The following is a 24,130-nucleotide window of genomic DNA, read 5'->3' as shown; positions in this document are numbered from 1 at the left end:
CAACTGATTGAGAAAGATGTGTAAACATTTACATCAACGGGACTGTGTTGGGTGGGAGAGATTCCGCATGCAAAATCCATCCCATTTGAGCACCGCTGGCTGACAGGTCCCTAACGGATTCAGTAGAAACATCTGTAGAATCAGAGCAGTGGCTGGAAATCAGGGTCTCTGCTGACATTTGTAATAAAAGTGAAAGGTTCCCAGACATTAGAAGAAGCTTTTTCTGCGTTTCGTATATTAGGATGCCGAGGACTGACTCCAGTACATGACACAGCACCTGTTTAACATGTCTGTGTGAAGAAAGGCATGAAGTGACAGCCTTTTAAAGTTCAATTTTCTTAAACCGGCACCATTTTTTAAAAACTCGTTGACTAGCAATGAGATGAATCATCCTCCTTTGCCCGTGGGTACACAATCCAGACTTCATTCAATCCTTCATTGTCACTCTGCTCCGGAATTAACGCTGTAGCCCAATAAAGATGGCAGTTGTTATGAAGCCACCTTCCTTCCGCGGGTCACATTCCAGCAATGTCTGGCCATATTTACGTAGGAATGAAGAAGGGACGCAACAGGGCTGAGCAAGCTCGGTCATGGAGGACAAGTTCCAGTCGGGTTTGCAGGTTTTCCCCCAGTGACCATGCAGCGCATGCAAATTGATCTCATGCATATTCATGGGGGGGGGGGGAAATCCTGAAAACCTGATTGGGTTGCCCACCCCTGGGTTAAAGAAGGATGGTGTGGGGCTCCTAAAAGTCTTAAGGGGGGGAGGGTTCTTCTGCTACTGCATGTGCAGATCAGACATTAAACTGAATTCTTTTCTATGACATTTGAGTTCCCAGGTAGAGAATGACACGGTGACAAAATTCATCACCGTCCCCGTCCCCGTGGATAACCGCGGGAAACCATCTTCATGTCATTCTTTAAGGAGAGAGGGAAGAATCAGAGTATGAATGGCCACAACCACTGACCCGCAAGCTTTGCTTTGAAGAATGCTGGTGTAGAAGGACTGAGGTTGAAACAGACACTACAGAATGACAGTCTCTGGTATCCAGAGCAGATATTGTGATGTCATAATGCCTCATTCCACCAGTGCCTAAGAGCCAATCACATCAGTGATGTCACAATGGCTTCATTATCCTTGGCTCCCATAAGAATCAGAGTATGAATGGCCACAACCACTTACCCGCAAGCTTTGCTTTGAAGAATGCTGGTGTAGAAGGACCGAGGTTGAAATAGACACTAGAAAATGACATGAGATTATTTCTCGCAGTTATCCGCGGGGATGGGGACGGTGATGAATTTTGTCACCGTGTCATTCTCTAACCCAGGGCACTTTTCACGGAAGTTTAACACAAGCACATCACAGATTACAACGATAGGGTGAAGGCACAGACGGTAAAGAGCGCTGCTGTAGCAGAGGGATAGCTGAACTGTGCCTCATAGTGAGTTTTATTTATTTATTTAATTCTGTTGTCTCCAAAGAGCTCAGAACGGGTTACAGGTTAAACAGACATAATTTCAGTACAAGTTAACTATAAAAGTTTTTATCCTAACTTGGCACATACTAGGGGTCTAATATTAATATACATGGAGTACCATAATCAAAAGAACCGGGGGCGCTAGTTGTCCAAAGTCGGCACATGTAAAATGTCCATTCTTGAAAAGTACGTCTAAACTATTCCATCTTTCAAAAATCGTCTATCTATACGTCCAGGCGTTTGATCGTCCGGACCGCCACTATGTCTATCTTTATACCACATTCTCGACCCATAATTCGTCCAAGTCCCAAACGCCTAGAACAAGTCCTTTTGGACGTGGGAGGGGGCCAGCATTGTGATGGACTGGCCACCCAGACATGGCAACAGAGCAGTGGGCACCTTACAGGACACTGCTGTGAACTTCACAAAAGGGTGCCACATAAACATCTCACCAGAAATCCCTTATAGGTTATGGTGAGCCCCCCCAAAACCCACTATACCACCTGTTTACAACCACAATAGCCCTTATGGCTGCAGGTGGCACTTATATGGCAGTAAGGATGAGTTTTAGGGGGGTTTCCTGTGCGCACATGTTCCACCATAAATGTAGTGATTAATAATAATAATAACTTTACTCTTCTATACTGCCATCACCATTAGGTCTAGGCGGTTTACACCAAGAGAAGCTGTACAATCAGTGAGAATACAATCACACAGAATATACTAGTTACAGTCTTAAAATCTCCTGAATTAGGTAAATGTAGTGGTTAGAGTGGCTTATGGGCCTGGATTCTCCTCCCTATAGATCACTAGCCTTTAAGACACCTGTGTGCAGCTCTACTAGGCTTTCCTATACCAGGTGCTGATGTTCTGGAGACAGGTATGTACTTTTTTATTCTGATTTTTGTGGTGGTGTGAGGGGGGTCAGTGAACACTAGGGGGAGTGTGTGGGGGTTTTTACTTTGTCTCTGCAGTCACCTTTGATACCTTTTGGGCACTTAGACCTGTCTTTTATATCGTCTAACTCACAACGTATAAGTTTCGCCTAGGAAGTCCCGTCAAACATTCGATTATCCCTGCAGGATGACTAAGTTTAGGTCAGCCCACCTGCTGCCCTAACCACTCCTCCAAAAGCGCCCCTTTCAGCTCTGGGGCTTAAAATGTCCCTGGATACGTCCAGAAACCATTTTGCATATCGGCACTTGGATGACCTGTCTTTTAGATCGTCCAAGTGCCAAATTGGGCGGCTTTTTAGATGTATTTAAATTTCGATTAAGAGCTCCATAATATACAGTTTACTGGTTACGATTTGCATACTTATCCTTACAGCACAAGGTTTTCAGTATAAGTTTTATTCTAATCTGACACACAGATAGTTTACAGGTTAGATTTGCCATAGTTACAGAGCAAGATTTCAAAATACAAGTTTTCCTTGCGTGACTCATACTCACGTTTACTACATTTTAAGTTCTAGAGTGGCGCAGTGGTTAAAGCTACAACCTCAGTACACGGGACCCGGTTCTTTTAAACTACACTAAATCTTAAGCTATATACCGCATCTGCTCTATAAATATAGAGCTCGACACGGTTTACAAAAATTAAAAGGGAAGTACAGTGGGAGTTGGTGGAGGGGGAAGCGAACAAAGGTGAATATATTTCTTTATACAATGTATCGAGTGTCTTAATAAAATGCCTGCATCAAGTACCAGAAACAAAAACATCTTTGCATACCCAAAGACCACAGGCTGCAGATACAAATCCTTCTTGGACAGAACCTTTAAGTTCCAAGCGAACAGACAGCAAACCTGGCTGAAAAACCACATAAACGAACCAAATATGACTTATAATACATTCCGCAAATCGATCAAAACCACCCTATTCGCTAAATTCATTGACTAAAACGGTCCCCTCCCCCACTAAGACCCCCCTCATGGATGTTCTAAATCTTTCAGACACTCATTACCCTTAGATCTCCAATTAATATGTAAGTTTACCATTTAGACTATTGTACGGCATCTAGACTCTTTGTTCGGTACTGTATTTAAACTTATTGTATAGTATTGTATTTAGACTTACTGTATTGTATTATATGTGGACTTATTGTATTGTATTAGCATTGTACTGTACTAAGACCTTTGTTATTCGCTGAATGTCCAGCCTTCTTACATTGTAAACCGCCTAGAAGTCGCCTGACTATGGCGGTATAGAAAAATAAAGTTATTATTATTATTATTGTTTCTGCAGTCTCCTTTTTTTTGGTTCCTGATGGATTTTCCCTTTATGCAGCTAATATTCAACTGATGGTGTGTTTAGGACAGGGGCTCTCATCCCAGTCCTCAGGATATATCTACCAGTCTGTTTTTCAGGTCATCCACAATGAATGTGTATGAGATGATTTGCATATAGTGCCTCTTCATGCATATTCATTTTAAGAAAGGTTTGGACGAGTTCCTGGAAGAAAAGTCCATTGTCTGCTATTGAAACAGACATAGGGGAGGCCACTATTTGCCCTGGACATGTAGCATGGAATGTTGCTTCTACACTTCTCCCTACGTATTCGCGGTTTCGATTATTCACGATTTTTCGTTTGCTGGCTCCTCCCCCCAAATTACATCAGCTTGCATAGAGAAATTGCTGATTCTAAGCACTTTCTTCACCGTATTTTGCCTCTCCTTCAGGAACAGGCCAGGTCTCCCACCATGTTATTTGCGGTTTCATCATATTCATGATGGTTTTAAATAGAAAACAGCAAATAGCATATGAAAAAGGGATTTTTTCCAGATAAGCTCCGCCAGAAAGTTAACCCCCGCCACCCAAAAAAGATTATAAAAAAGAGGCGCGATCTGTATAAAGTAAAGAGGGGGGTGGTTCCCCCCCACGCCCCCCCCCCCCCGTCGGAGCCCTTAAAAAAATGGCCGACAGTTTATCCTATTTTTTATAATGTTAAGTTTCATATCCTCCTTTTTATAATCTTTTTTGGGTGCTCCGATGGGGGGGCGTGGGGGGGAACCCCCCCCACTTTACTTTATACACATCGCGCCACGTTGTGGGGGCGTTGTGCTGAGAACTTCACTGGTTAAGGTTGCGTGCGCTGGCAAAAGGTGGCGGGGCTTAACTTTCGGCGCGTGCACTTTTTCCATTAGTGGCGGGGCTTATCTGGAAAAGATCCTGAAAAAGTTATTTGCGGTTTTTCTGTACTCACGGTTCTGTTAATCCCCATATCACAGTGAATACGGAGGGAGAAGTGTATTTGAGATTCTAAAATCTCGTTACCCTCTGGGATTTCAGAATCTTGCTGTTCTTTGAGATTCTGTATGGAAAATTGCTACTTTTGGGAGGGTTGCCAGGTACTAGGGACCTAGGTTGGCCACCATGAGGTTGGGCTATTCTTATGTTCTTATGTTCATGAAAACTAGTACACAGTCTTAGCCTGCAAAATATAACTGGTTATCTCAGGATGCAGTAAACCAGCAGTATGCAAATGAATGCAGTGTTAAAAAGTGCACGCAGAAACTCTGGGAGAGATCTCTTGGTCTGGCGAGACCCCTACCAGCTGCCTGCAGAGGCTGGCTGTACGTGGCAGCATGCAGGGACTCCGGGAGAGATTTCTCTGCCGGGCCGAGTGCAGGCGGGGGGATTAGCTAAGCCAGGGCATCCTGGAGGCTCCTTGCCGCTGTAGCTTGTGGATCCCCCACTGCTGCCTTCCAATGAGGATGGCTGCTGGAGGAAGATTCTCGGGCCTCACTTCTCTTCATGAAGTCTCTCAGTGCCCTCTTCCTTAGCTTGCGTGCACGTGGTGACATGTGCGCACAATGCAAGCAACACGGAAACCTCGAGCGCCGGATCCAATCCGTGGGCGCACAATTCATGAGGATCCAGTGTATTCATCCTTCTCCTGCATCCCAGTCGTTTCTTTAGATGATTCAGGCATCTTCAAGGTGATGAGTAGAAAAGTTGTAATGGAGAGCTGTAGAAAATCCGACCGATGGGAACGGGCGGAAACTAAAGACTGGGGATTAGAGGGAAGCAGGGGGAAATGGGTAGGGCTTGGGCATGCCCAGTGGGGCCCGGGCACTGCATGTGCTCAGAGAAAAAAAAAAAAAAAAAAAATCTCTCTGAGCTATTGGAGAGCTTATCCGCAAATTGGGAGCTGTTGGGACAACACCCATATGTGGCTGACTCATCCTGCTTGTCCTAGGAAAATAACTGGTTATCTCATGATGCAGTAAACCAGCAGTATGCAAATGAATGCAGTGTTAAAAAGTGCACACATGAGATAAAACTGTTTGCAAAAAAAAAAAAATGATGCTAATACTTAAAACCAAGTCATTACAAGAAATATTGGCATTGTTTTGCAAACGTTATTGCTATAAAAAGATGTTCTGCGTGCTCGATGATGGCAGGAACCAAGGGTGCCTGAGAGCTTCCTTTCTACTTCATTAACCTTTTGTCTGTCCTCTAATTCTAGCCTTCACCTGGAGAAAGAAGAAATCACAGGGAAATCATGCAGGCTGGCACTTATGCTGCCCATCTTAAACCAGGAATTAAATCCCAGCTTTAAAGAGCCTTAGCTTAAGTCTCTCAGGCTTCTGGTCGAGGACTAAGAGCTAGTCCACACACATTTTTCTGGGTTTAAAAGTCTTTCCTGCATCAGGCACTAAGCTGTGTGAAGCAGCAGGAAATACACAGTGCACAGGGTGTTTCTTGTTATATTGGTTCCAGATGGTGGAGTAACTGAATACCTGTTTGACAGAGTAACGTAAACTCGCTATTGAATAATGATTTCAAGACTGTGAACAAAGTGGGCGTAGGTGGATGATAACTGGTGTATTTTGGATCTCGGTGGAGGATCTCGGTGTTGTAGTAGATTCAGCCCTAAATCTGGAATATGTCCATGAGGTAGGAAAATGAGTATTTTAGTGACTAGTGAAGTGATTGCACCCTCTCCCCTCAGTCTGCTTTTTAAAAAGCAATGGTTTTGCTTGCAGGTCAACAAGATTGAAGTAATGTTTGTTTGGGTAGGACCCAAATAAAGGATCTGGGTGTCATCGTAGACAATACGGTTCACAGTCATAAGCGCGTGGGACAAAGCTACGCCGACATTAGGGAACAGACAATTGAGCGCAAGACTCAAGCGTGCCGCCGTAAAAGTATATTTTCGAAATGTATATTTTATTAAATTTCCAAACATAAAAGTATATTTTAAAGAGCTCTGACGGGGGTGTGAGGGGGGAACTCCCCAGTTTACTTAATAGTGTTCGCACTGCCGTTGGGGGTGGTTTGGGGGGGTTGTAACCCTACATTATAGAGGAAACTTAACCTTTTCCCTATTTTTTAGGGGAAAAGTTAAGTTTTCTGTATAATGTGGGGAGTTACACCTCCCACACACACCCTAACGGCAGCGTGAACGGCAGCGCGAACACTATTAAGTAAAGTGTGGGGGGGTCATCCCCACACGCCCCCTTTTGGAGCCCTTTAAAATAAACTTTTACGGCGGCATGCTGGAGTCTTGCGCGCAACTGTCTGCTCTCTATTGTCGGTGCGGCTTTGTCCATCACGCTTTTGTCCCGTCACCGACAATGCGATGAAACCTTCCACCCAATGTGTGGTGGCGGCCAAAAAAGCAAACAGAATGAGGGATGGTTAACAAAACTAAGAATGTTATAATGCCTCTTTATTTCTCCATATTGCAACCTCACCTGGAGTACATTCAATTCTGGTCTCTTTATCTCAAGACTGATATAGTGGCACTACAAAAGATGCAAAGAAGAGCGACCAAGATGATAAAGGGGATGGAACTCCTCTTGTATGAGGAAAGACTGAAAAGGTTCTTCAGCTGAGGGGAGATATGATTGAAGTCCACAAAATCCTGAGTGGAGTAGAACGGGTACAAGTGGATCGATTTTTCACTCTGTCATAAAATTACAAAGATGAAGTTACAGGGAAATACTTTTAAAACCAATTGGAGGAAATTTTTTTCACTCAGAGAATAGTTAAGCTCTGGGACGCGTTGCCAGAGGTTGTGGTAAGAGCGTATAGCGTAGCTGCCTTTAAGAAGGGCTTGGACAATTTGCTGGAGGAAAAGTCCATAGTTTGTTATCGAGAAAGACATGGGGGAAGCCACTACTTGCCTTGGATCGGTAGCATGGAATGTTGCTACTCTGGGGATTCCGCATAGAATGTTGCTACTCTTTGGGGTTCCGGAATCTTTGGTTACTCTTTGGGATTCCAGAATCTTGCTATTCTTTAGGATTTAGCATGGAATGTTGCTACTCTTTTGGGGTTCCAGAATCTTTTGTTACTCTGGGATTCCAGAATCTTGCTATTCTTTAGGATTCCGAATGGAATGTTGCTACTCTTTGGGTTTTGGCCAGGTACTAGGGACCTGGATTGGCCACCATGAGAACGGGCTACTAGGTTTGATGGTCTGACCCAGTAAGGCTATTCTTATGTTCTTATAGCAACAAGATTTAAGTAATGCTTGTTTGGACTGTTTTTAGAAATACCTGAGAGAAGAGCCTCAGGTCTGGCTCAAGAGATTACAGCGCCCCAGTCCATGTCTTGCCTCGCCCCAGTCCATTCCCCGCCCCCCAGCCAGTTCCCTCCTCTTCTGTCACCATTGCCCGGTCCCGGCAGGATGTAGCTTCATAGGCCAGCTGCTGCGAAGAGGGATAGCCAGCATCAAGCAGCTGCGTCACAGGAGGGAGGGAAGTACTGCACTTCCTTCCTCTGACACGGATGCTGGCCCTCCCCCCCTCACAGCAGCTGGCCTACAAAGCCACATCCTGCTGGGACTGGGCAGGAGGAAAAGGAGGAGGGAAGCGTTGATGGGCTAACTTATAGGCTGGTGACATCACAGCCCTGGGCGTTTGGTGCCCCCTAGTGCCAGCGCTGAGGAGGCCTTTTACTAAACTGCAATAAACACTAACTTGTGCTTCCTGTGGAATGCACTCAGGCATCCTGCAGTAATCTTTGCATGTGCGTTATTTTTGTAGTGCTGGAGGTGGAGAGTGGGCATGTTCTGTGCTAATCGGTTTGCGCCGCTACATTTCCACATGCTAGCCAATTAGCACGTGGTTAGCGCGTGAGACCGCCCCTCACATCATGCTCGTGCCTTCCCTTTCCCCCCCCCCCCCCCGCACCTCTTTGAATCGTCACCGGTGCAAACGACATCTCCAACCAGCTGCTCGTGCTGGCCTGGCACCTTTCTGAAATCACTTTCCGGCCGTGGAAGCGGCATCCGAGGGAAAGCCAACACCGGTGCGAGCAAGAGGCCGGAGAAGCTGCTTGGGTTGGCGAAGATTTAAAGAGAAGGAAGGGCACAAGTGTGGTGTGAGGGCAAGGAAGGAACGGAGGGCAGAGATGAGGGTGCTGGGTGGGGGGCCACCTGCACCTCCTATTCTCACTACACTTCTGCATCATATTTTTATCTTTTGGGAGGTTTGTAGTGTCCATAATTGTCCACAATATTCTAAATGAGGCCTCACACAGAGTCTTCTACAGGGGCATTACCACCTACCTTTTTCCTGATGGCCATTCCTCTCCCTATGCAACCAAATAATCTTTTGGGGATCGATTCACTAAGCAAACCGATCGTGTACCAATCGGTTTGCGAGCCCTTAGCGACCCGATTTCCCTCCGACCCGATTCACTAAGTTTATTTCAAGTTTATTAGGTTTTTTTTTATATACCGCCTATCAAGGTTATCTATGCGGTTTAACAATCAGGTACTCAAGCATTTTCCCTATCTGTCCAGGTGGGCTCACGATCTATCTAACGTACCTGGGGCTATGGAGGATTAAGTGACTTGCCCAGGGTCACAAGGAGCAGCGCTGGATTTGAACCCACAACCCCCAGAGTGCTGAGGCTGCAGTTTCAACCACTGCGCCACACACTCCTCCTCCGATCCGATGCCGATCCGTGCATGCAAATGAGAGGAATCGGAATTCAAAACAAGAAGGACGCGATTCACTAAACTTACCGACTGGCTGGACGATCCAAAAACTAGCCACTGCTGAGGACCAGTCGTTGTGCTAAAACCCTGCTCTCTGCCCTGATTCTCCTGCTCTGCTTCTCTGCCCCCGACTCGTCTGCCCTTCCCCGCAGCGCGAGCCCGTGGTTTCAACCCGCAGGTTTATAGTGGGTTAAAACCACAGATTCGCAAAGTTAAAAAAAGAGTGAAAAAAGAGGCACGAAGGACCACCGGTGCATGCACAGACCATCTACAGTCTAGGGCAGTGGTCTCAGACATGTGGCCCGGGGGCCACATGCGGCCCGCCAGGTATTATTTTGCGGCCCGCGGTCTGTACTAGCGCTGCTCGCTCTTTGCAGCGTCCTCTGGCTTCCCCCGTGGCCTCCTGGTCTTAGTTTCAGCTAATTACCTCAGCCTGCAGAGAGGATCGACGGTGCTGTAACGATCTTTGCAGGCTGCAGTTATCCTCAGCAGCGCGTTCCCTCTACCGCGATCCTGCCCCTGGCACCGGCAATCCTCTCTGCAGGCTGTGGTAATTAGCTGAAACTAAGACCGGGAGGCCAGGGGGGGAAGCTGGAGGACACTGCAAAGAAGGGGGGAACATGCAGGCCTTCGGGGGGGGGGGATTTATAAACTATAAAGAGTTTTACCTCATGCAAAATTGTCATTTCTTTAATAAGAAACCTAATAAACTTGAAATAAACTTAGTGAATCGGGTCGGAGGGAAATCGGGTCGCTAAGGGCTCGCAAACCGATTGGTACACGATCGGTTTGCTTAGTGAATCAATCCCCCAAAGATTATTTGGTTGCATAGGGAGAGGAATGGCCATCAGGAAAAAGGTAGGTGGTAATGCCCCTGTATAAGACTCTGTGTGAGGCCTCATTTAGAATATTGTGGACAATTATGGACACTACAAACCTCCCAAAAGATAAAAATATGATGCAGAAGTGTAGTGAGAATAGGAGGTGCAGGTGGCCCCCCCACCCAGCACCCTCATCTCTGCCCTCCGTTCCTTCCTTGCCCTCACACCACACTTGTGCCCTTCCTTCTCTTTAAATCTTCGCCAACACAAGCAGCTTCTCCGGCCTCTTGCTCGCACCGGTGTTGGCTTTCCCTCGGATGCCGCTTCCGCGGCCGGGAAGTGATTTCAGAAAGGTGCCAGGCCAGCACGAGCAGCTGGCTGGAGATGTCGTTTGCACTGGTGACAATTCAAAGAGGTGCGGGGGGGGGGGAAGGGAAGGCACGAGCGTGATGTGAGGGGCGGTCTCACGCGCTAACCACGTGCTAATTGGCTAGCATGTGGAAATGTAGCGGTGCAAACCGATTAGCACTGAACATGCCCACTCTCCACCTCCAGCACTACAAAAATAACGCACATGCAAAGATTACTGCGGCCCTCCAAGTACCTACAAATCCAAAATATGTCACTGCAAAAGGTTTGAGTTTGAGACCACTGGTCTAGGAAGATGGTCTGCACATGCTCAAGGATCGCTCTCCAGCGATCCGTGCGATGGGTGGGGGGCATGCCAACTATCGCCCCCATTTACATGCAGGTCTTTAGTGAATTTGTCGGCCTGCATGCAATCGGGCACGGATCGGACACGGAAAGGAGGTTAGTGGATCTAGCCCTTGGTTTTTGCTGTTGCCTTTTCTACCTGTTTGGACACATAAGATCATCAGATGCACTCATGCCCAAGTCCTGCTCTTCTTCCATGCAGAGAAACATTTCACCCCCCTATTCAGGAAATAAAGGAGTGATATATCAGAGTTACAGCACATTAACCAGGCTCCTGAGCAAACAAAAGCCAGGAACATTAGAAGAAACAGCAGCAGAGTTTGAAAGCTCATTTAAGTGCGAAGAAATATAGATGACTGCAGTGACTAAAAAAAAACATATACGGAGCGTTTTAGACAATTGCTCATAACTTTTTTAACTGGGAGGGACATTTTATTGATGAGTTTGCGATAAAAGAAAATGCACCTTATTTGTTAACGGTGTATAGCTGTGATTGTTGTCTTTTCTGTGAATGCATTGTGTGTGCATAATTGTGACTCGCCTAGGTGTTGGCCAGCAAGAAATTTTAAAATATATATACAGTGGTGTACCTAGCATATGTGAAACCCGTGGCTCATCATTTTTTGGCACAGACCCCCATCTGTACGAAAAACATGATTTTTGGTAACAAGCCACATGTCACACATGAGTACCTAGGAAAAGGCAGCATCTTACATATGCAGAGAACAGTACAACATCAGTACATCCATTGTAAAAATAAACAAGCCAGACTAGTACAGATCAATCCTACACCATCAATCCTAACAGAAAACCATGGAGAGGGTGCAGAGGCGAGCCACGAAACTGGTCAAAGGCATGGAGAATTTAAGCTACAAGGAACGCCTCGGGAGACTGGGACTGTTCACCCTCGAAAAGAGAAGATTGCGTGGGGATCTGATAGAGACTTTTAAAATATTAAAAGGATTTCACCAAATTAACCAGGAAGCAGCATTACTGACATTTTCAGATGTGACAAGGACAAGAGGTCATAGCCTGAAACTGAGTGGCAGCAGGTTCAGGACAAATGTTAGGAAGTTTGCTTTCACACAACGTGTTGTGGGCGCTTGGAATGCTCTCCCGGAGGAGGTGGTGGCAGAGGCTACTGTTCTGGGTTTCAAACGCAAGTTGAATGCCCACCTTCTTGCAAAACATATTGAGGGATACGGGAAATCCGGGTCTCCAACAAGGAGCACCTAAATGGGCCTCCGCGTGTGCGGATCGCCGGACTAGATGGACCTTGGTCTGTTCCGGTGAAGGCGTTTCTTATGTTCTTATGTCTTTCGAACACACAGAACACAGAAAACACCTTTGCCTAGTATGGAATATGTCATCACAAACTAACCCCTTTCCCTTTTACAAAACTGTAGGGTGGATTTTAGCCATGGTGGTAACAGCTCTGACGCTCATAGAATTCTGAGCATCAGAGCTGCTACCACCAAGGCTGGCGCTAAAAAATGCTCCACAGTTTTGAAAAAGGGGGGATAAAATAGAAATACATAGACAAAGGTTAAATTGAACCAGCAAGAAGCTGGACTCTGCATACAATGCAACACCACAGAAACAGTCTCCTAAAGCAATAAATAAATAGAAAAATTTTTGTTCTACCTTTGTCTTCTCTGATTTCTGCTTTCCTCATCTTCTTGTTACTCTCTTCCTTCCATCCACTGTCTCTCTTTTCTCTGCATCTTCCATTTGCTCTGTTACTGTGCCTCTCCCTTTCTCCCCCCTTCCAAATTGGTCTGGCACCCATCTTCTTCCCCCGCTTCCCCCATAGTCTGGCATCTCTGTTTTCTTCCCTGCCAGCGTCTTCTTCCAATTCTCTCTTCCCCATTTCCCTTCAGCGTCTTCTCCCCACTCTCTGTACCCCGTTTCCATTCAGCATCTTCTTCCCACTCTGTCTTCCCCATGTACTTTCAGCGTCCTTCTCCCCCCTCTGTCTTCCCCATGTGCTTTCAGCATCCTTCTCCCCTCTCTGTTTTACCCTGTTTTCCTCTCCACCCCACCTTTCCTCCCTTTCTCCCTCCCTGCCCCTTACCTTCGTGGCGCTTTCTCCCCCCCCCACACCGGACAATAGGCCCAGTCCGACAAACCTCCCTGCCCTGTGGCCGGTGATGTCTAAACTGCCTTCTTACAGCAGCCGCAGCGTTCTAGTTGCATATGGCTGCCGTAAAGGTCATCTCTGATGCAACTTCCGGTTGCGTCAGAGATTACCTTTACGGCAGAAACACGCAGCTTCAACGCTCTAGTTCAGGGGTGCCCACACTTTTTGGGCTTGCAAACTACTTTTAAAATGACCAAGTCAAAATGATCTATCAACAATAAAATTTTTTAAAAAACACAAAGCACACTGTAAGCTGGAAAAAATGTTAATTATCATTCCTATTCTGGGTTTTTTTTCAAAGAGGTCAAGGCAGATGACTCTATGCACTGTCACCTCAGTAACAACCATACAAAAATAGACAAATATCCCCCCTCCCTTTTTACTAAAGCACAATAGCAGTTTTTAGCGCAGGGAGCTGTGCTGAATGCCCAGGGCTGCTCTCGATGCTCATAGGCTCCCTGCGCTAAAAACCACTATTGCGATTTAGTAAAAGGGGGCCATAATGTAAAATATAGACTGCAGATATAAATTCAGACACATTTTGATCACTAAATTGAAAATAAAATCATTTTTCCTACCTTTTTGTCTGGTGATTCAATGAGTCTCTTGATGCACTTTCTTCTTCTGATGTGCATCCAATCTTTCTTCCCTTCTTTCAGCCTGTATGCTTCCTCTCCTCCACACCGCATTCCCTCCCCCAACTTTTTCTTCCTCTCTCCCTGCCCTTTCTTTTTTCTCTCTTCATGCCCCCTTTCTTTTTCTCTGTTTCCCTTCTTTCCTTCTGTCTCCCTGCCTGCCCCCTTTCTTTCTTTCTCCCTGCCCTCCCCCAAGCCATTGCCGCCGCCATCGGGGAACAGGATCCCAAGTCACCGCCATCAGGTAACAGGCCCCAAAGCTGCCGCCGCCCCAAGCTCATCTTCCCTGCATCAGGCCGACCAGCATTCCTCTTCCCGACATCAATTCTGCCGTCAGAGAAGAAGTTCTGCTCAGCTAGGCAGCAATTGGCTGGCCCAAACTTCCTCTCCGATGGCAGAATTGACGTCGGGGAGAGGAAGGCTGATTGGCCCGGTATAATTTTCTGGATCTGGCCGGCTGTGCACCCCCCCTAAGGCTGCACCCGGGGCGGACCTCCCTCCCCCCCCCCCGGTACGCCACTGTATATATACAGTCAAACCTCGGTGTACGAGTAACGCGGTTTGCGAGTGTTTTGTAAGACGAGCAAAACACTCTTGCAAATCATGCCTCACAAACTGAGCATTGACTGGATTTGCGAGCCCCCCGCCCGTGAGCCCCCATCCTCGAGATAATTACTGCAGCCTGCAGAGAGGATCGCAGTGCTGTAGCGATCCTTGCAGGCTGCCATCATCCTCAGCAGCACGTTCCCTCTGCAGCGATCCTAACTATTTTTTTCTGTGGCCCTCCAAGTACCTACAAATCCAAAATGTGGCCCTGCAAAGGGTTTGAGTTTGAGACCCCTGCTATAGGGGGTATACAAACAAGAGGAGGAAAGAAGAATTTTGCCCCAACAATATTGCAGAAAACCAGAAACAAGAGGCAAAAGAAAGGTCAGAATATCAACCACGGGAACTCTTTATTAAGTCAATCAAACAAAAGTCATAAAAATAGATGCACTCTATACAGTATAATCTCGTTATAACGAACTCGCTTTTAACAGAACCTCGCCTATAGCAGACGAGGTCCACTGGTCCCGACCTTGCGTTTTTATAAACCTACAGAAAATCATCGCATATAACAGACTTTCGGATATAACGGACAACCAATTTGGTCCCCAGAGCCACTTTTAGCTTTGTTTTCTTCGGCTATAACGGACATGCAGGCTCCGCCTACAAGGCGCGTGGCGTGCCAGTGATATAGTATCAAAATGCAGCCCAGAAGAAAATGACAGAGTATTTTTCTTTCCAGTACAGTACGACACAATGCTTTAGAACATCTTTCAGTGTTCTGGTTTTGCAATCGTTTCGTGCCATACCAATGTTTTGCTGAGTTTTGTTCTTGATGTTGCTGATACGGTTGTGCAGTGACTGTTGTTCGTTGATGGAATGTTGTTTCAAATCGACCTAAATAAAGTTTTAAAAAAATGCAACTCTAGATATAACGGACTCTGGAAATTATGGACTGTTTTTCCAGGTCCCTTGAAGTCCGTTATAACGAGATTATACTGTAGTATAATGTCCATCTTGATATGAGTACAACTGAGTCTAGGTCACGCCTAGATTGTCCCAACAGGGATCCCGGTTTCGGCATCCGTAGGTGCCTTCATCAGGGGATGAATGGACACTAAATAAACAAAATTTAAAACAATGGTGAGATAGATGAGCAGAGCAAAATAAGTAGAGCGTATAAAAAGAATGAAATACAAGCATAAAATGAAGCGCGCAGTGTACATAAATGATTTTAGATGGTGTCAGGTCAAAACCGCGGAAGACAAAGGTGCGCGCCGACAACTGAGCGCAGCGCGGAGGCGCACGCCAAAGAAAATAACTGTTTTTAGGGGCTCCAGCGGTGGGGTGTGGGGGGAATCCCCCCACTTTACTTTATACAGATCGCGCCGCGTTGTGGGGGCATTGTGGGGTTGTAACCCCCCCCATTTTACTGAAAACTTCACTTTTTCCCTAAAAACAGGGAAAAAGTTAAGTTTACAGTATAATGAGGGGGTTACAACCCCCCAAACCACCCACAATGCCGCCGCGATCTGTATTAAGTAAAGTGGGGGGGGCTCCCCAACAAAACCCCCGTCAGAGCCCCTAAAAACTGTTATTTTCTTCGGCGCGTGCCTCCGTCTTGCGCTCAGTTGTTGGCGCGCGCCTTTGTCTTCCGCGGTTTTGTCTGTGAACCATTTTAGATACATGCAGAGTGTTAGCCATATAAAACACTTATAATAACTTAATCCAAGCATAAAAACAAACACAGGGCTCCTATTACTAAGCTGCGTTAGGGCTTTAATGTGCGGAATAGTTCTAGCCGCGTAGCGCGGGGTTAGCGCGCACTAATCTGCTGCGCGCGCTAAAAACGCTAGTGCACCTTAGTAAACGGAGCCCACAGCGTTCGTGCATAATTATTGAATACACTAGTCTTTAAGCCCATTACATTAACGGGTGCTAGAGTAGATGTGTCTGTCTTTCTTTCTGTCTGTCTCTCTCTCCTTGGCCACTGTCTGTCTGTCTTTCTTTATTTTTGTCTCTCTCCTTGGCCACTATCTGTCTCTCTCCTTGGCCACGGTCTGTCTGTCTTTCTTTATTTTTGTCTCTCTCCTTGGCCACTATCTGTCTCTCTCCTTGGCCGCTGTCTGTCTGTCTTTTATTTTTGTCTCTCTCCTTGGCCGCTATCTGTCTGTCTGTCTTTTTTTCTGTCTCTCTCTTTCCATGGCTGCTGTCTGTCTTTCTTTATTTCTGTCTCTCTCCTTGACCGCTTTCTGTCTGTCTGTCTTTTTTTCTGTCTCTCTCTCTCCTTGGCCACTGTCTTTTTTAAAATAATTTTTTCATTTCAATACATCCAAATACACAAATGTAAAAGGAAATACAAAAGTACAACATCACTCAGCCATACAAACTAAGCACCAAGAAATAAAACAAAGTAATAACACTGCACAACAAAGTTTTTGCTTCCTGAACACTGCTGGGTGTTTCTTATAGAATTTTGGGTGCTGATCATGAATATTACATCAAAAATTACCCATCACGTACCATTTCAGAGAAATCTTCAATTTTGTCGTGATTTTTTCTTATATTTGGATGCAAACAATTTTTTCTCCCATAAGTGTCTTATCAACAACGGTTTGTGCCGCCTGGGTATGTCCATGCATAAAATCTAGCCAGGTTGGAAGCTGTTTTATGGAAGATGACATCCTGGGCATGTCTGGGCAGGTCTGAACGAGCTTGCGCTGTCTCACCATGCTATAATGGTGGCTTCCATACACCGATCCTGCTCATTTGGTTAATATAGATAGTCCGTGTGTGTATATAGTATCAGTATAGTAAAGTATAGTAGTATAGTAGCTGTAGCAATATAACAGTAAGTAAGCTTGATGCTATAGACGTTTTGGTGTCGGGCAATATGTCTCGTCGGGGCGCCTCACATTTGCTGTGCGACATGTGCTGTTAGTCTGAGAGCCTGGCTCAGAGGTACTCGAAAGACGATGCCATTTGCTGTTCCGATGATATGGCGAGAACAGAAAGACCATGTGACGGACTGTTATTTCTGTTTGACTAATGTGTCTGGTTTCTCTGCCAAAAACAAGAAGTCAATTGAATATCCTAATCTGCCTTCAGCAATGAGACCCATGCCACATGATGACAGTCTTCCAGTTCCGAAACCACCAGAGGATTGGACCTTAGACGAACCAGATGAAGAAACTGCAGTGCAGGGTTCTAACAGTGGCATTGACCCGGATTTTGAACCATCCTCATCAGGCGATCCACATCTGATAACACAGTCCGAATTGAACGATTTGGTCAGAGATTTGGGTCTGTCAAAAGCAAAAGCTGAGCTGCTAGGTTCGAGACTGCAGGAATGGTGTTTGCTATCACCAGGTACGAAAATTTCTGTGTTTCGAGACCGGCATCATGATATAACCAAATTTTTTGCACAAGTCGACAGTCTCTGTTTCTGTTGTGACATTGAAGGATTGTTCTCGGTCTTTGGTTGTGATCACAACCCGGAAGAGTGGCGTCTTTTCATTGATTCGTCAATGTTAAGCCTGAAAGCTGTTCTGTTGCACAATGGCAACGTTTATCCTTCAGTACCTGTTGGCTATGCAGCACATATGAAAGAAACATATGAGAATATGGAAATGTTACTAAAGTATGTCCAGTATACCAGGTATAACTGGAATATCTGTGGAGACCTCAAAGTCGTTGCTCTGTTACTAGGACTGCAGCTTGGCTATACAAAGTACTGCTGTTTCATCTGCGAATGGGACAGCCGAGACAGAGAGTCGCACTATTCTAGAAAGAACTGGCCACTCCGTAAAAAGTTAGTTCCAGGACAGAAAAATGTAGCACATGAATCGCTTGTTGACCCGACAAAGATATTTTTGCCTCCTCTTCACATTAAACTGGGACTCATGAAGAATTTTGTGAAAGCAATGAACAAGGAAGGGGAAGGTTTTCGTTATTTAAGACAGATGTTCCCAAGAATAACTGATGCCAAGATCAAAGAGGGTATTTTTGTTGGCCCCCAGATCAGACATGTTATGAGTGACAAGCGATTTGAAGATCTGTTAGTTGGGCCGGAAAAAATTGGCTGGAAAGCCTTGAAAGACGTTGTTGACAATTTTCTGGGCAATTACAGAGCCCCAAACTACATTCAGCTGGTAGACAAACTTCTCAAAGCATACAAGAGAATGAAGTGCAATATGTCACTCAAGATTCATTTCCTCCATTCACACTTGGACTTCTTCCCCGCAAATCTCGGTGCTGTGAGTGACGAGCACGGTGAAAGGTTTCATCAAGACATAGCTACGATGGAGAAACGATACCAGGGCAATTGGAATCCGTCAATGCTTGCCGACTATTGTTGGATGCTACAACGTGATGCACCAGACACTGAATATAAAAGAAACTCGGGAGCAAAACACTTTTAATTCTGTTTCATTTAGTCGCTTGTGCGAAACGTAAACTTGACTATATATTTTATTGTCAGTAAACATAAAAATGTCTATTTCTCATAGTTCTTACGTGATGCAGTAAAACCAAAACTATATTTGAGCATACCAAGTTGGTACCTGTCATAATCACCAAAAACTTTTCAGGAATCAAGACTTAACCAAAAAATTGTTGTGCAGTGTAATTATCATATACAGTCCACAATATGATTAGGAGAGGCAAGATTAAAGTAAGTCCCTCAGGGAGAGGGAATTCAAACACAATGAAATAAAGAAAAAAAGAAAAAGAGAGCAGCATTAGTTGTTAACCTACTCTTGAAATAATCACCGCACTACTTAACATGTTTCATTCTGGATGAGTCGATATACCTTTCCCCTCAAGAAAAAAACCTAATTGGGCAGGTTCAAAAAATATATAATTACTCCCCTGATGGGAAACAAAACATTTACAAGGAAAACGCAATTGAAACATTGTCCCCAGGGATATCACTTTTGGGCGCAATAATAGAAATTCTTTCCTCCTAGATTGTGTCCATTTTGAGATGTCTGGAAATATATATACCCTATCACCTAAATAGGTGATTTGTTTTAAATTAAAATATAACTTCAACAGCATTTCTTTATCCTGTAGAAACAAGAGAGACCAACAATGTCGCCCGTCCCTGAATTTCAATATCAGAAGATTGCAATATAGCAGAAACATCTAATTGTGTATCTTCACCTACTACAGTTTTCCACTTTTGCATTTGTTTTAAATAATACATCCTCTGTAAAGGGGGAAGACTTGCTTCCGGAACTTTTAGGACTGTTACCATGAAGTTCTTAAAGAGTTCGTGTGGTGACATAAACTTAGCAATCGGGAAATTTAAAATCCTTAAATTCAAGTTTTTCTGTTGATTTTCTAAATTTTCAATCTTCCTCAAAAGCATCATTTTATCAGATATTTGTTTAGTAACCAAATTTGAGGTCTCGGTTGTTAATTTCTCTAATTTGTTTAAATCCACCTGGTGCTGTTGAACAGAAGTCTCTAAATGGGTTATCCTAGAGCTTGAATTTTGAGCAATAGAAACAAAGTTAGTGCATACCAGATGTAAATTCTCGATTGCCGTCCAGACTGAATCCAATGTTACTACCTGTGCTCTCACAAGCAGCTTGAGGGGGGAGATAAATGCCAGATTTTCTTTGGTTTCTTCTCCCCTTGGCCTCTGTCTTTTTTTCTCTCTCTCTTCTTGGCTGCTGTCTGTCTTTCTTTCTTTCTTTCTGTCTCTCTCCTTGGCCGCTATCTGTCTGTCTTTTTTTCTGTCTCTCTCTCTCCTTGGCCGCTGTCTGTCTTTCTTTATTTCTGTCTCTCTCCTTGGCTGCTGTCTGTCTGTCTTTTTTTTCTGTCTCTCTCTCTCCTTGGCTGCTGTCCGTCTGTTTTTATTTATTTCTGTCTCTCTCCTTGGCCGCTATCTGTCTGTCTGTCTTTTTTTCTGTCTCTCTCTCTCTCTCCTTGGCCACTGTCTGTCTTTATTTTGTCTCTCTCCTTGGCCGCTATCTGTCTGTCTGCCTTTTTTTCTGTCTCTCTCTCTCCTTGGTCGCTGTCTGCCTTTTTTTCTGTCTCTCTCTCTCCATGGCTGCTGTCTGTCTGTCTTTTTTTCTGTCTCTCTCTCTCCTTGGCCACTGTCTGTCTGTCTGTCTTTCTGTCTCTCTCCTTGGCCGCTGTCTGTCTGTCTTTTTTTCTGTCTCTCTCCTTGGCCGCTGTCTGTCTGTCTTTCTTTATTTCTGTCTCTCTCCTTGACTGCTGTCTGTCTGTCTTTTTTTCTATCTCTCTCTCTCCTTGGCTGCTGTCTGTCTGTCTTTATTTATTTCTGTCTCTCTCCTTGGCCGCTATCTGTCTGACTGTCTTTTTTTCTGTCTCTCTCTCTCCCTGGCCGCTATCTGTCTGTCTGTCTTTTTTCTGTCTCTCTCTCTCTCCTTGGCCGCTATCTGTCTGTCAGTCTTTTTTTCTGTCTCTCTCTCCTTGGCCACTGTCTGTCTGTCAGTCTTTTTTTCTGTCTCTCTCTCTCTCCTTGGCCACTGTCTGTCTGTCTTTATTTTGTCTCTCTCCTTGGCCGCTGTCTGTCTGCCTTTTTTTCTGTCTCTCTCTCTCTCCTTGGCCGCTATCTGTCTGTCAGTCTTTTTTTCTGTCTCTCTCTCCTAGGCCGCTATCTGTCTGTCAGTCTTTTTTTCTGTCTCTCTCTCCTTGGCCGCTATCTGTCTGTCTGTCTTTTTTTCTGTCTCTCTCTCTCTCCTTGGCCGCTATCTCTCTGTCAGTCTTTTTTTCTGTCTCTCTCTCCTTGGCCGCTATCTGTCTGTCTGCCTTTTTTTCTGTCTCTCTCTCTCCTTGGCTGCTGTCTGTCTGTCTTTTTTTCTGTCTCTCTCTCTCCTTGGCCACTGTCTGCCTTTTTTTCTGTCTCTCTCTCTCCTTGGCTGCTGTCTGTCTGTCTTTCTGTCTCTCTCCTTGGCTGCTGTCTGTCTGTCTTTCTTTATTTCTGTTTCTCTCCTTGGCCGCTGTCTGTCTGTCTTTTTTTCTGTCTCTCCATCTTATAAAAACCAGAGTAAATTTGGGATGATCTGGGAACCTTATATTCAGCAATTATCAGGCAGTTTTGTAGTGACCTCATTACATTTGTAATCAGAAAGTGAAGCTCTATTTATTAGTAATATTTGGGAATGGGATGGGTGGAGGGGGGAAGTGGGGGATGGAAAGGGAGGAAGGAGTGTTGGGAGATACTTTATCATGTCTGTATTGTAATGAGTTGATTTTATGAAACATATGAAACATAGAATACGACGGCAGAAAAGGGCCTTTGGACCAATAAGCCTGCCCACTCAAATAACCCTCCCCTCTAAGCTCTTCTTTGAAGTGAGCCCACATGTTGATCCCATTTATTCTTAAAGTCAGTCACGTTCCTGGCCTCAACTATCTGAAGTGGAAGATCATTCCAACGGTCTTCTTTTGGTGAAGAAGTACTTCCTAGTGTCACTATGAAATGTCCCGCCCCTGAGTTTTAGCGGATGCCCTCTTGTCGCCGTAGGGCCTGTAAGGAAGATGTCTTCTTCCACCTCAATACAGCCAGAGACGTATTTGAACGTCTCTATCATGTCACCCCTTTCTCTGCGTTCCTCGAGAGAGTAAAGCTGCAACTCACCTAGACGTTATATATCTACAATGTATTAACTGAGATGAGATTCTTTGTAAGATTTTTGTGATGTATATTTTATTTTTAAAACTTAATAAAAAATTATTGACCGTTAAAAGATTAAGAAACACTTTTAAAATGATTAGGATTCAACACATATTACCTCTCTCTAGACACGGTGTTGGTGTGTGCCCAATTTTAGGGGTCTTGGAGCACCCCGCCCTCACAGAGCTGTCACTTACGACCACGTGTGACCTGACCTGTGAAGACCCAGTGTTAGCCATATGGGGTCAGCCCCAGGAGCTTTTAATGGGACCCTTTGAAATTGTGGGGGGGGGGGGGGCGTCCCCTATTGGTGGCTAGATGTGTTTTGAAGGGAGGGAAAAGGGGAGACGGGGAACTTACTGCAGGGGATTGACTTCAGGCTATTTTTTTGATTTGCTGTCCACGGAGAACCTACGTTACAGGTAAGTAACTACACTTTCCTGTTTTCCTTTTACTCAACAATTATTGACACTGATCTCTCCAAGGGAGAAGCAGCTGCTAAGCCTTCCGCAGTGTTTTCAGTTCTGTGTACAAAGAAAGCAACGCCTCTGTTTAGACTGATTCAGCCCCCCTCCCTCCCTCTTCTCATCCCTCCCTCCCTCCCTCCCTCTTTCCCTCCCTCCCATCCGATGAGCCTTTCCTCGCCCAGTCTAACTGTTGCCTATGGAAGCGGCAGAAGTGAAGAGCCCCACAGCAAGGCTCCTTGGCACATCAGCCGGCTGCCAGCTCCAAATCTAGACTCTCGCTCCCCTCCAGCACCGGGGAAGGAAGGAGGAGGAAAGCAAGTGGACTTGTGGTGGGGGGAAGAAGAGGCGATCTGACAGCAAAGGGACCCCGAGCCTGCCCCCTATGGTCCTGAGGTTTCATTAGACATGTCTGGGGACACGAACGCCGGCAAGCCAAGAGTCCAGAAGGAGGTCCCGACCCTGCTGGAGAACGCTGCTCCTGCGATACAAAAGGTAAATGGCGCGTTAAATCTCGCCGACTGATCCGTGCCGCGCGGTAACAAGCGACCAACACAGTCTTGCGGACTGTCCAGAAGAGCCGTGGGTAGGTCATAGAAATCGCCCCTAAATTATCCAGGACCGCTGAAAGTCTTAATTCTTTGGCTTGTGCTTGAAATGTTAAAAATGAAGGGTGGGGGGGAGGGGAGCTGTGAAGTTGCACCGGGGCAGGTTACATCAGCCTCGAGGTCTCTAGGCTTTGGGATGTCTGCGACGGGGACCTTGAAAAAAAGCACGACAGAGTTGGGACTTAGTAGTTTCCAAAGGGGGAGATAAAGTGTAGTTACTTACCTGTAACCTAGGTTCTCCGTGGACAGCGCGCACTCTGCTCACCGTCTCTCTCTCTTGCCAGCATCTAAACTTCGGAGCCCTCTTTTCGTTAAAGCTTTCGTTAGACAGAACTAGGTGCGCGCGGCTTTTCGTTGTGTTTCGGCCAAGCAGTTTCGGATGTTCCACCTCGTGGCTCTTGGCCCTTGGCCGGGGGCTTTTTGGAGCGGCCGCGGGCTTGTTTGCCGGAGAATTCAAAGGTATATTATTGGAGCGATGATCCACGCTTGAACCCCCCCCCCTCTCCCCCCTCCCCTAAGCATATTTCAAGGGGTGAAGGTGAGGCATCCCTGGAGGGGTTAGAAACTTTTCTGCTCTGATGCATCCTCATCCTTCCCATTGCCCCGGAAAAGCCAAGTAGGAAAGCAATCTGATGGGTTTATTGCACCGATTAAAGACATAACCTGGCATGCAGATGGAAGAAATATTATAGTGCGTTGGATGTTCTCAGGTAACCAGTACATTTAGCAATCTGCAAAAAAAAAAGGAGAGTAACGAGTGAGACATTCAGATTTGCAGCTGACAAGAAATTATTCAGAATCTAAAGAGGCTGTGAGGATTTGGGAATCTGGGTATTGACATAGCAGATGAAATATAATATACAGTGGAGCAAATGAGTTCCATTCAGTGCATTTAATGGTCATGATTTCAAAACTAGAATGATTTGGAAAGGAATCGACTAGAGAATCAAAATGAGACTAATACACATACCTGGGAACACACCTTGAGCCAGATGTGCTCTGGTTAAAAAAATATAGTGGAAGAGAAAGGGCAGAGGAGGGTAACCAAAATGATAAATGGGAAGGAACATTCCCTTCTCTTGGAAAGAACCAGTGGCTGAATAGCTGAAAGCTTGGAGG

The 24,130-nt window shown here is 45.4% G+C and overlaps 1 protein-coding gene across 1 annotated transcript in view; it reads left to right on the top strand.

Annotated features, from left to right (window-relative positions):
* The first annotated feature begins 22,617 nt into the window (after nt 1–22,617).
* Nucleotides 22,618–24,130, top strand: part of SERTM2 (serine rich and transmembrane domain containing 2) — a 34,209-nt gene continuing 32,696 nt past the window's right edge. Inside the window, exon 1 of the mRNA XM_033946578.1 lies at nt 22,618–22,898. The gene's annotated coding sequence lies outside the window, so the exon portion shown is untranslated. The remainder of the gene's footprint in view (nt 22,899–24,130) is intronic.

Source organism: Geotrypetes seraphini, chromosome 5 (genome assembly GCF_902459505.1).
Source record: "Geotrypetes seraphini chromosome 5, aGeoSer1.1, whole genome shotgun sequence".
NCBI classification, from domain to species: domain Eukaryota; kingdom Metazoa; phylum Chordata; class Amphibia; order Gymnophiona; family Dermophiidae; genus Geotrypetes; species Geotrypetes seraphini.
This window is presented reverse-complemented; position numbering and strand designations above follow the sequence as displayed.